Source organism: Vanessa tameamea, chromosome 7 (assembly GCF_037043105.1).
Source record: "Vanessa tameamea isolate UH-Manoa-2023 chromosome 7, ilVanTame1 primary haplotype, whole genome shotgun sequence".
NCBI classification, from domain to species: domain Eukaryota; kingdom Metazoa; phylum Arthropoda; class Insecta; order Lepidoptera; family Nymphalidae; genus Vanessa; species Vanessa tameamea.
In genome coordinates, this window is record NC_087315.1 from 2,208,172 (window position 1) to 2,222,168 (window position 13,997).

The 13,997-nt window shown below is 33.1% G+C and overlaps 1 protein-coding gene across 3 annotated transcripts in view; it reads right to left on the bottom strand.

Annotated features, from left to right (window-relative positions):
* Nucleotides 1-13,997, bottom strand: part of LOC113400731 (protein GDAP2 homolog) — an 88,394-nt gene that overhangs the window by 21,837 nt on the left and 52,560 nt on the right. The gene's annotated exons all lie outside the window — the stretch shown is intronic.

Here is a 13,997-nt window from a genome sequence, read left to right on the forward strand (position 1 = left end):
AGTGATTCATTTGTTTTATTTTTAAACGAAATATCGCAACATTAATATAAGTTATTCGTCTCGTCTCTTGTTTCAACGAACAAAACTTTCCGCTAATTGTTAATTATTTATTTAATTTGCGAAACGACGGAGTATAACCCGAATTTTGTTATCATTGTATCGTATTTAATCTTAAAGAACAAGAATTATGTAGATGAGTGATGAAATTGTTGCTCTTGTGAATTAATTAGAAAGTGCGAAAACATTATACAATAAACAATTATACTTTATCGTATATCCTTTTGGCTTTAATAAATACACTCATTAAAAATAATACGAAGCAATTAGCCTCACATGTTGACGTTGTAGACACGAATCAACGATAGACGAAAACATTCAATCCACGAACACCGTACTTACGCTTGTTTGAAATCTTTTGCCAAAATACTATCCTATCGGTTATTTTACAATAGCTTTCCGAAGATTGATTTTCCGTTTAGCGTCGGAGCGAATGAAATAAAATGTAATCCACAAAGACACAAAACACAAGCACTCGTTGAAACGTATGGTATTAATTATACAGTTTTTTTTTTAGCTATCAATCGATACGGTTCGAGCGTGCGTCCTCGGCGGCGGTCACGAGTCGACTGAAAGGGCGCAGTGAAATGCGCGCCGCGTCGCCTCTCGGGGTAAATTTTTCCAGTTATTTTTCGATGCAAATATTCAATCTTCAAGATTGTTTAGGTGCTGACCGAGAACGGATAAAAATATACACGACTATCGTCTTAGGATTAATACGGTTTATTAAATTTTATTAAATTAGTGTTAACTACTTGTTCGATATCAAATAAGGATCGAAAAAAATTAATATAAATAAGCGAAACGATGAACAGTGATATATATATATAATATAATATACACGGATAACTTTTTAATTAACACCAATAGCTGAGTCTGTAAAATAATTTGCCTAGTTCGACCTAACGTCTAACGCCCGCCCACACCAGGGCGGTTTTCTTGATCGATCGGCCAACGGATCGCACAACGAGTCCTTATAAACATTGTATTGTATGACATTATGACGTCATCGACAATTATAATTTTGCCGACGGAATTCGTTTTCGTGACCTTCAACTTGTTACCGTATAACCCAGCAATTAGGGTTCCTTTAAAAACGTCAAGTTACTGCATTGTAACGTTACAAATAATAATTATATTTAACTCAATTATCGCAACTTATGTCATTGGCGACGGGCATTTTTTATTACATTTTCCTTAATGTCCACCATGAATACAAATCATCTGACAACTAAGAACATTGATATCTAGTTATCTCCTGGGAATATTTGGATTGACTCATAAACAACGAACGATGTATAAGATACACTTGCTGAGGAGATTTCAAAACCGTACGCATTTCAGTTTTAATTATAAGACACACACAAACAGAATATTTAATAAATTGAAACTACAGAAAAAATATTTTTAATATAAAGTCCTTTTTAAAGTAACCCTCTTCCTAAATCGGTCATGTAATATCTGAAAATTTCGGGCACAATAACCAGTTCCTTGTTTGAAAATTGGTTAAAAAGATTAATCACGTAGGTTTATCGTTAGCTTTAAAAGTTTTGGTCTACAACCTATATGAAGGGGTACCAACATACAAGTAAAATAATTACAACTTTTTTTTTTTGTTTTGATTTCATCCATATCATTTCCATGACAAATTAACACACGGCACACGTAGACCCCAATAGAATGGGATACAACCAAGTGAATGAAAATTGAATCATCCTTATTTTCACACGCAGCCTTCACCTGTGGTGGGCGGATGTAGGGTGTTAATACAATATTTCATGATGACCGCTTGAGTAGTTAAGACGTTAAAGCGTTATAAGCAAACTCACTTTCGTATTTACAATATTAAGTTGTTTTCAGTTTATGAATATCTTAATGTAATATAGTTGATGACTAAACATGGACATTATCAAATTGGTATCATGTTTAATCATATTATAAATTTGGTTATTCTGATGAATAAATAGTATGCGTCAATATAAATGAATAAATCGAATATGTATTAACGAATTATTATTTATTAACGAATAAATTACTTAAACGTATTATTGGTGATATTATTTACTGTTTTTCGTATTCCGAACACGTTTATAACGTCCCCAGTTACGGATAATAACTCAGGTGACATTTTTCTTTTCTAATGATAAGGGATAACAGTGGACCCAGGAGTCGGATAAAAGGTAGTCGTGACATTTATGACAATTTTGGCCAACTGCCGAGACAAAAAAGTATTGTTTTTTTTCTATAAGATTAACGTGGAATAAAATCTTTTTAGAGATTAAAAAATATATTTATTTTTTAATTTATAATTTTGTACAATTGCGAATTGTGAATAAGGTTGGCTACCTTATGTAAACCTAAAAAATAAAAAGCACTCACTCGGATCATAACCTGCCTCTGTATATACAATAATCAATAATCTTTAATAAGATAATACCCGCGTTTGTGGTTTCATATAATACTTGGACATATTTGTTATAGCTGTATATGCTATTCGTAAGGTTTTGGTGTACATCTAGATATAGTTTAGTAAATATCTTAGATGCTTGAATGGCACATTGAAGCTGTGGACACTACTGTACCATGTTATCTGGATCTTAGTAACATTGTTAAGGTTGATTGATTATTATATTATTGCAAATATTTGTTTTTCTCGGAACATTATCAACCAGTATAAAGTATAAACTTAGAAGCAAAACTCTTTTAAAAGAGTATGTATATCGTCGGTCGATGTATTTTTTCTATATACTTCTCACCTTTTTATACGAAAGGTTAGGATCTGTAAGATTTCTGTAAGATATTATTTATGACAGATTTAATAACATAAGGGACTATCCCATTATATTTTATAAAAAAAGCAGTATTGTCTTCCTGTTAGCATACGTCATCACTTAGTACTTCCACTGCTGAAAATAAGCCTCTCCCATGGTGTGACAAATTTGCCATCAATTCGTTTCTTTCATTGTCATATTAATATTATAAATTCGAAACTAATTTTCAATTTCCGAATCTGTCTGGCCGAATCTGTCGAATTAGCGCAGTACCCTGAGGAGTGTTATGCTGATATTTATGTTGAAGTATCGAATACAATCTATGCGTATCTACGTATACTAAAACTATAAATGCAAAACATACTCTGTATGTTATCCCTTCACGCTCAAACCACTGAACCGATTTAGATGAAATTTGGTACGGAAACACATTGAGTTCCGGGAAAGGACATAGGCATTTTTTAATTCACCTCTCTAGGGAGAAAATTTATGATACAGGTAAAGCTTTATAAATTTCGTGCGGCTAATGTCGCAGGTGCAATTAGTTGTTATATATTTTTTTATCGAACTAACATATTTGACTAACACTGTATCGCGTGTATTTGAAATACGCCGTTTATTTTTGGAAGTAATACGAACAATAATTAGACTTTGGACTCAGTCAAATAGATATAAGCCTGAAAACACAATATTGAAAATGGAATTTCATTGAAAATTAAATGCCTTCATCGATCCTAATTCTGCTAAAAATGTATTAAAGGTAAAAATTGCCCTTCGTCACCATATTACTTTCACACGGTAGATGTTTTCGTAAAAAATAAATCAAGCAATGTTTTGTTTTCAACAAAGTACCTAAGGTACAAGATCACTGATAACTTGGTCAATTAAGATTAAGAGAAATATATTTAAAAAAATCTCGTATAAATAAATATTTATTAGAAAAACTACATATAGACAGTAATAATAACTGATTTGTTCGGTAAGACCAGTAGAGATATACATCAACTTGTATATGTATACCGACAGGATTCAATGCAAACAGAATACTGAAGCAGGAGATGAAAATGACACGTCTAGACATGTTCTGATATCCTGTTATAAGCGAATGAAATTCAATAGAAAACCATTTAACAAAGAAGCCGATCTCCGACGTTCACTCAGCAAAGTGGGACACGGATATTGTAGCGGCCTTCAGTTCTCTTGAAAACTAATTGAAAACGACTTCTAGTGACACGTCATCACTAAAAGGCTTCACGATTCGTTTTTTATATCGTTTTCCTTCGGTTCGGCTCTTTAGATCCATTTTCACTTAAACACGTAGCTAGCTAGCTTGTTAGTTAATAACGAGAGTACAGACTGACGTTCAGGCGATCTCTTTTACATATCTTATATTAATATTATAAATGCGAAAATAAGTCTGTTTATCGGTTACTCTTTCGCGGCGAAACGAATTTGATGAGTTTTTTTTAATACATGAAACCTAACCACTGAACCGATTTAACCGATCCCTAAAATGCGATCAAAACCGCGGCCAACAACTAGTTTACTATATAATACCAATATCCTTTAGGTATTCAACTGCACAAAGTACATATTACGGTGCAAAACACTGGTGACTTAAAATTTTCAATTGTCACAATGTGATGGGACAGTAATCCGATATTGCAGGAGGTGGGGGGAGGACGAACACGTGGGCCCCATTCCAATCGCAGGAGGAATAAAGTTAAACTAAGCTTAGATTTATGTGTCCCATGCGATTTGCTAATAGCTTGGTTGTATTGTGCACTACAAACAGTCCACATATACGCTCACGGAGCACTTAAAAAAAAAATGGTTGCCTCGTTTGTGGCAAAGGGTGGTAACGTCGCCACTATTGTACTAGAAAATTGCAAGACAGTTACCGCTGCCACTGTTTGTTTGCCACAAGTCACCATCGAATTTCGAAAAAACAATTGATAACCTCGTATAATATTGCACCATGACAATGCAAGTTCGCACACCACCCGCCAAACAATGTATGTCTGTTGTTTTTTCACAGCCAAACCACTGAATCGAATTTGATTGAATTCAGAATGAAGCAAGCTTGAACTCCCTAGGCTACTTTTTATGCCTAACACGACCAGCCCCTAAAACGCGATCGAAGCCGCGGGCAATACTTATGACTAATATATCTTTGTTAACAATACAACACTATACCACTTAACTACTTATATCCACTTTTATTTTACTTCCAAAGTTCTAACAACGGCTTCGTCGATATTAAAACAGCATTTTTTTCGCGAATCAATGATGAATATTTTTCAAGTTCTCTTCAACGATATCGCGCCGATTCATTTTTATTTGCCTTTACGTCTCTTGTGGTTGGAATGGACGATACGTGCTTAGGGAAATTAGTGGAGCGTAAAATTGTCAACTCCCTAGTTTTAGGATTTTCAGGGTCTAGGAATTTCGGGATCCCGGGCTTTGTAGCTTCATAAGCAGCCATTAGTCTATCAAGTCGGTTATACATTTACCATATGACAGACAAAAATATCATTTAAAATGTTAATTATTATACAGCCTTTGTTCGTCTTGTTAAAATATTTACTTGACGTGATAAGGGTGTCGTCACACTGCGGATTGTCGTCACGTGTGACAGTATTTCCGTTTGGATTGACACAATAACACTTCTGAATATCTATATATATCTAATAAACGCTATTAAAATCAGTTTAATTCAGTTAAAATTAAATGTTTTTAATGCTATAGATTACAATCAAATCCATACTAATATTATAAATGCGAAAGTAACTCTGTCTGTCTGTCTGTCTCGCTTTCACGCCAAAACTACTGGACCGATTTAAATGAAATTTGTTACACAAATAGTCTAGAGCCTGAGAAAGGACATAGGCTACTTTTTATTTGTAAAAAGTGCTGTAAGGGGTTGAAAAGGGGGATGAAAGGTTGTAAGTTGTTGAAAGTATAATTTTTAGAACTAGAAGCATAAAACTTATACTTTAGGCTGTACACTTATAAACTAACATATCATGATACCCACTAAGGAGCGAATTCTGGAAATTCTACTACTAAAGGGGTGAAATAGGGGTTGAACGTTTGTATGGAAATCCGTATTTTTTAAGTTCGAAACATGAATCTTTATTTTTGGCATACTGATTAAAAAGGAGTAGATACTTATTTAAGTGTTTCTGCATATTTTACTCCTACGGTGGTGAAATAAGGGTTGAAAATTTGTATAGAAATCCGTCATTTTTTAAGATAGAAACATGAAACTTTATTTTTGGGATACTGATAAAAAATAAGTAGATACGTATTCAATCGTTTCTAGATAATCTACCACTAAGGGGGTGAAATAAGGGTTGAAAGTTTTTATAGGTGTCAGTCATTTATAAGTTAAAAACATGAAACTTTATTTTATTAGATAACACTATGGAGGATAATATCATCAGGTTTCGCTGTAAAATATAATAAACAATAGCAAATTCATATCTTGGAGATAAGAATCAACGTCTCGCGGACAATAGGTATTATAAAAATCCTAAGATAATTCAAATGTTATTATACAGGATAAAACTATTTAACGTTAATAACTTTATTTTACCTTAAAATAACTCATTGTGATAATTGTCATTGTTACCTTCGTTTTATTTTGTAATTTGTAAACTTCATGAACTCGAAATATAAAGGGTTTTATAGCGTTTTTAACGTCGCTTCCAAATATAGCTTCATTACTGGGGGTTGATAAATTATAATGAGGTCACCGCGCTAACGTTGTCTCTGTAACCTTGCAATTAACTCAACCACGATTGTCATGGGTAGCTTTTATGACTGCATCCTGAGATTGCAGTCCCGTGTGTGAAAATTAAAAAAACTAATGACTTCTTAGTCGATTGCACACCTTGGGAATGAGATGATCGTCTCGAGGCTGTCATATAAAGAAAAAATAGTATTTGTTATTGCATGAAAACAATCTTAGTAAAATCACGCTGAGTTTATTTCGCTGGTTCCTCTCGGGTCCGAGGTGTTTATTTCCGAACGGTAACGCTTCTATATTGAATAAAGATTTTTGAATTTGACTTTGACTCTTTGTGAACAGTTTTTAAGTTATTTTTAGTTCAGTCCGGAGGCAGTACAGTGACACAAAGTATTGAAACCCGTTGGTGCTGCGTCTAATTGAAATATTGCAAGAAGACACGAACTGTCAAAGAGCTCTGAAACCCACAGCGACATGAATAAATCAAGGTATATTTCTTCCATAATTTATATGTATTCAATGTTTGATCACCTTTTACGTTTCTTTGAACTTTGTCTTGCCTTATATTTAATTAGAAGCTCCGAGAGATTATACCTGCGCTAAACATAACTCCAGCACCGTTGGTTTTAAGTATCGTGATGTTATGTGATAAAATTCGACTGCCAAATCCTGAGATTAGAGAGCGTTCAAACATAAAAACTCTTCAGTATTATAGTATACTACGTATACTATACAAATTACGGCGTCGCGAATAGTAATACTAATAATTATACACAATTTCTAAATAAACTTCGAACCGCCTTGAAGTATAGTGAATACATCAGCTCGGCTACATTATACAAGGCTGAAAGAACATTTCCTAATTTAAATAAATCGTTACTTAACCGTAAAAACTTTAGTTTTATTAACGTGAAAACTCATTTGTTTGTTTAAATTGATAGCAGATAACCTTGAAACTTTGCAAGAGCAATGTTAAATCGTGTTCATATAAATAACTAGTACTAGCTGGTACTTTTTATTATATCATGGATAAAGTCCAGTTTACAGTTTTGTCATTATTTTTTTTTGTTAGTAATGATATATTTATTACTTATTTATATTATAATGCTCTATTTACACGTAAGTTTAATATATTAAAGCTTGTCCAAGGAGTGGGAGCGACAAAAGGCCCAGGGGTCAATTCGAACCTGCGACTTTACATCGCTAGCGTTGACTGTATCTGTTGCGCTATTGAACAGAAATAATATATTTTATTAACAAATAATAATCAATAAAAAAAAAAGGATCCAAATCGAATCATAAGTGACGAATTTCTGAGAACCGCCTTGATAACCTCCTCTTCGAAGTTGGTTAATAATCACATTCGGACGAATCTATGATTTCGTGTATGAATAATAAGTAACACGTTCGAAAATAAGACATTATAAGTTTCCTCAAATCCAAGTACATATAAAATGAAATTTGTAAGCGTTACTTGAGCCCTTTCAAAACTAACCAACTAACATTTTTATAACATAAGTCTTTTGTTTTTATAGACTCGTTAATATGACGCCGCTAATAAAATAAACAAAGGATATAAATTCAACTTAAACAAATTAACATAATAAACTCGACGTAGGTACATTTTATAAGATAATCGATGTACAAGAATAGACAAAAACATGCAAGATATGCTGATTCAACGAGCGTCGGCGGATATAGTAATGAGGCATCAACAATTAATATTCACATAATACCTACGCTGTAAAACATTTACGGTCTCACATATAAACGTTGTACAGTCAAACAATGATATATCTCTTTCTTTCTTCATTGATTTGACATTCGAAAGAAGGAGATGGAATTGGAGCAGAAGTGCTCTAGCTCAAGAGCATTTTGGTTCCGTGACATCATCGTCGTCATCCTATATTCATTTACTACTGGACATATGCCTATCGAATGGCATGCCATTGAGTTTGAACTTCAGCAATTTCCACCCGCTGCTAACAAAATTTGTATATACCGTCACTGCACCTATTTAGCTAAAGATCGTCCTACATTACGCTTGTCAAAGAGTGCTCTCCACTCCAGATCACGTCTACTCCTACGATTATCGCTTTTGCGCCAAAAGTGACCAGTCTACACATATTTCAGCTTCAAATTCTTTGGTCTATAACGATAACTTTGATTCTCTGTCGGATCGTCATATTTGGTATTCGAGAAATTCTGGAAATATAATCTTCATCGCTGAACGACCTTAAATTGGTGAAACAAATGTCAGTTTCCACGTTTCGTCATAAATGGTAGGATACATTCCGTGACAAATCTTAAAGTGACTTAATAATTATAATTCTAACTAAATTTAGAAATGATTACACTAACTAAGGCCTAAAAGAAAATATTATGCGCTTATTTAATGTTATCTTTACTAAAATTTATCCTCTATGGGATCAAAATCCCTCTGAACGACCATTGTGGATCCGTTACTAATTCAGGGGTACAATATATGACGGTAATAGATAAAGTATTCTCAGAAATAATTAGTGCAAATAGATATTAAGAGGAATATATAACGTCTGACGGAAAATAATTTTTTAACATTACTAATGTAGCAGTCATTTAACTGAGGTCATGGTGGTGAATACGTGGAACTTAACCGTAGAATGGGGGTTTACGTTCATCTTGTGCTCGACGGTGAAGGAAGAACAGTTGATGAAATTCTTCCATAGATGAAATAGCGTACTAAAATTATCTTCCAGCGAAGAAAAAAGTTATGCCCAGAAGTAAGACATTTATTTTTATATATCGTGTCGAGTTAGTTGGTCATTTCTACCAATAGTCACTGACAATTAGTGTGCGTATACTTGTGCCTGTAATAACATTAGTTGGCACATTATTTATAACAGTAATATAACGTATTAGTGTTTAGCGATGGCATAACTAATGATACAAAACCAGACGAGCTGTCTTGACAGACCATTCTCATTGTCGATCTATACCAGATAACTTATTGATAATCACTCTACTATACTTATTTCATAAAATTAATGGAATTGATATACTAATAATCCATACTAATATTATAAATGCGAAAATAGCTGTCTGTGTGTTGCTATTTCACGGCCAAACCACAGAACCGAATTTGATAAAAATTTGGTATAAATCAAGCTCGAAACCCAAGGAACAACTTAGGCAAGGAAGCCAAACCACGGGTCACAACTAGAAATATTATTCTGACCAAATGTAGCCTAAATTGGCAGATGTCAATCTCAATGACAAAGCTAAACTGCGCAGGAGATATAACAAACGTTATTCAATACGTCAAACGAATTAGACGCAAAATTAAATTATATAGTCTGATATATTTGAATTTTACAGTAAATATTTTGATTTCTACATACTTATTTAAGTTCTCAATGTGAAAATATTGTTGGTGTCGGAACATTTAACGTTATTCTGTTATTGGGATGGTTTTCATTCTACTGAAAAGAAACACTATTAATTTAGAAAACTGCAAATTACTTTTACAACCCTATGTTAAGGTCTGTATTGAAAATTAGTATATATATATATATATATATATATATATATATATATATTATAGATATCGGTACAATTCGAGGTATGTAAATGTAATGATTTTAACAAAAATCCCATTGATCAGTTTTGTCAAGTTCGAGTGTAGAATTTAGTCAAACTTAATTAATACATTAAAATAATAATGATATACAAAAGCCGTTATATAATCGTTATCGGAAAAATCCTGAACGGTTCTTGCCTCTTGACGTTTGCTAATCAAACGTTTGCTAATTAAAAGGTGATGGAATGCATTGCGTATGTTAGTCTGCGTTTGATGTTTTATATATGTGATATGCAGATGCAGATTTCAATAGTACATAGATTATTTCAAGGATTTTTCCTTTTTTTTTAAGCGATCCATTCAATTTAATAATATGTATATTAAAAAAATATATATGTACAACATTAAATAAATTGCAAGAATTCGTACGACTCTTGGAAATACACGGAATCTCTTGATTCTACAATTTGTCTGTTTCTTAAAGTATTTATATAATTCAAGAAAAAACGAGAGGATTGTCTTAGAACAAATTAACATACCGACAAAACCGTTCCTAGAATACGAAACGAAAAATTTAAACAGGAAATATCGGAAGTTCCTGTACATTCGTGTAATTTCTTAAAATATGATTCAAGTGGGCCTTGTACTATATTCGTTAAATACGCATTTCATTCGACGCTGTTTGTTTTCATTCAATCTATTTTCGACAGTTTTATATTCAGCTAAGTGCAAATATGAATGACGCCCACTGAACTGTTGGGGTATTCGCGGAATCATTCGAACGTTGGCGTCAAGTTTAAATCCTTTGTTAATGTTATGACTTTGGGGAAAATTTTGGTTCAATATAAAATAATTTCTAGATTATTCCAGTAATGCGTCAGAAATATATTTTCAAAGATCACACCATACCAATACAATACTTTACCAAACTACCTTTAGACTACAATGATAGTTTCTATAATACACTTCTTACACCAACCATGCTCGATTAAACACTGGATCTAATAGGTATTCTGTAAGTGTTATTACACTGGCTCACTCATAATTAAATTGAGACAGCTATACTTCTTTAAAACGTGACTAGAAACAATGGAAAATTTATGAAACCTATGAAATGATACAGAATTCGGAAGACCTAAACTGATTTTCAGTGGCTCCATGTGGCGGCCGACGGTTAATGATAAAGGAGCAATTTATTTATATTTAGAAATGAAAAGAACTATATTATAGTTAAAACATGACACGGAGAAAAAAAATCTATCTAAAGTATTTTATCCATAAACAAACATTTACGTTATTTATCGTACGTGAGTCGTACGTACATCTTCGGCTTGAAGACGTACGTACGACTTACGTACGATAATATTTTCACAGTACCAATTTATATGTATATATTAACTACGTTGTAACCAAACTGAACATCGTAAAATATAAATCATCCTGTATATCAGAATGACAACAACAATGAATGAATACAACCAAAAGTTTATTTTTCAAAAGCAATTTCATTTTTGGAACGAGGCTCATTCAATAGTGAACTGGCAGAAATCGTCATGTAAGAAAAAACCGTTATGTCCAGGCGAACTTTCATTTTTTCCTCTTTTTCCTCTTCTTTTTCTTTTTTTTTACCATTCCATGCGGTCAAGATTTATACAGTAACTATTTTTAATTCATATTTGTATATATTTAAGCACTTAATGTTATCAATTCTTATGTTAATAATATTTTTATTTTTTTTCCTCATTCTCTGTCTATTATATGCAGCTTAATAAAACATCTTTTAAACTATTTTTTTTGTCAATGTTTTAATTCACACGGGATATTTGATAACAATTTTATTTCCTGATATTATTCATAAACGTTGTTCATTTATTCCTTTGTGTTTGTTAACTTATCCTTACTAATATTATAAAGGCGAACGTTTGTATGTATGTTTCATATGTAAGTTTGGATGTTTGTTACTCTTTCACGCAAAAACTATTGAATAGATTTTGATGAAACTTTACAACAATATAGCTAATACATTAGAATAATATATAGGCTATAATTTATAAAGATTGCGTGAATTATACCTGAAAACCAATCCCTAAACCGAAGCGAGGCCGCAAGCAAAATCTGGTACATAATTTCATGCGTGTTCCTTGACACATTACTTTTTTTAAGGTTTATCTGGTAATACCGCCATCTGTCAAAACAGATTATTCTATGTACTCTATGAGTTAATTGGTGCATCGTATCTGAAGTTTTGCGCACGTCTCTTGTTTTGCTTTAAAGTGAAAACATAAACGAACAAATCTTTCTTATGATCGTGTGAAATGCTAGCGCCCTAAATTTATAAATGATAGTCGGCGATAGATGAAAGTAAAACGATTCGTTGAAACAATTCCATGTCGACGTACCATTTACTGGTTTCATAAAATAGTTTGTTGAAAGATGATTGTTTCAGATACAGGGGTGTTGATGTTAAATGGATTCTAGAGAATGTGTATTAATTAACTCATAATATATTGACAAGATAATATAAATGCATACGTCAATTATTACTAGCAGTTCCCATTCATGTTTGCTCAATGAAATGAGAATGTTTTTTTATGATATCGGTTGGTGGACGAGCCAATGGGCCACCTGATGGTCACCACAGCGCATAGACAATGGCGCTGTAAGAGATATCTTACATAACCAATGCGCCATTAGGAACTAAGATATTATGTCCCTTGTGCCTGTAGTTACACTGGTTCACTCACCCTTCAAACTGGAACACAACAATACTGAGTACTGCTGTTTGGCGGTAGAATATCTGATGAGTGGGTGTCACCTACCCAGACTTGTTTGCACAAAGCCCTACCGCCACGTGAAGTGTGTTTTCAGTGCGACTATTTGAATTTAAATGTAATTTTGTTATTATATGATATGCGACTTCTTTTAAATCAGTCATATTTACTTAGTTACTTATATATACTTCGCTACTTCAGCTACAGATAACGTATTTCGTATAAATATTAAGTATTTAGTCTATGGATATTTAAAAAAAAAAATTGAAACATTTCTTACATAAAATGTTTATGAATATATGAATTTCTCCTAACTGTTATTCAAAGTTATTTACGATAAATGTGTTGCCAGTTTCGTCGAAGACAAATATTTGCTCTCGGTTTATTTGTACGTGGATTCTCTCTGATGTGACGGTTTAATGACACAACGGGGACGATATGATTTTTAATCAACACTGTTGTGAACGGCTCGAGGTTGGCTATTTATAATTTAGAAAATAGATTCGAGACACGCTGTAGTAATTAAGGCAACGTGCGTATTAGGTTGTTTTACTCAACGTAAGGAAAATGAAACGGTTTAAATGGAATAGCAATGATTAAATACCTCTATTATAAAAAAACTCTTGGTGAAGGTTATGATAAGAAAAATTGTAGTCCTGGATTAATTAGTATTGTTATTGTTGTATCGTAACAGTCTGTAATTTTTCCACTGCTGGACTAAGACTTCCCTCCCTTTGAGGAGAAGGTTTGGAGCGAATTCCACCACGCTGCTCGAATGCAGGTTGGTGGATACACATGTGGCAGAATTTCTTTGATACCCGAAGGATTCCTTTACCACCTAGCACGAGATGAATTGTAAACCCAAATTAAGCAGATGAAACACAGTCGTGCCTGTCGGGATTTGAACCCGCAATTATCGGTTAAGATGCGTTCTAACCACTGGGCCATCTCGGCTCTCTTTTATTAATTAGTAGCAGTAGCAGTATTGTAGTGGTCTGAATTATTTTGGGTCGTGTCGTATTTGCAGTCTCATCGGATTATAAGAATGCATTCATGCACAATAATATGGCACAGTTAGCTCGTAATCG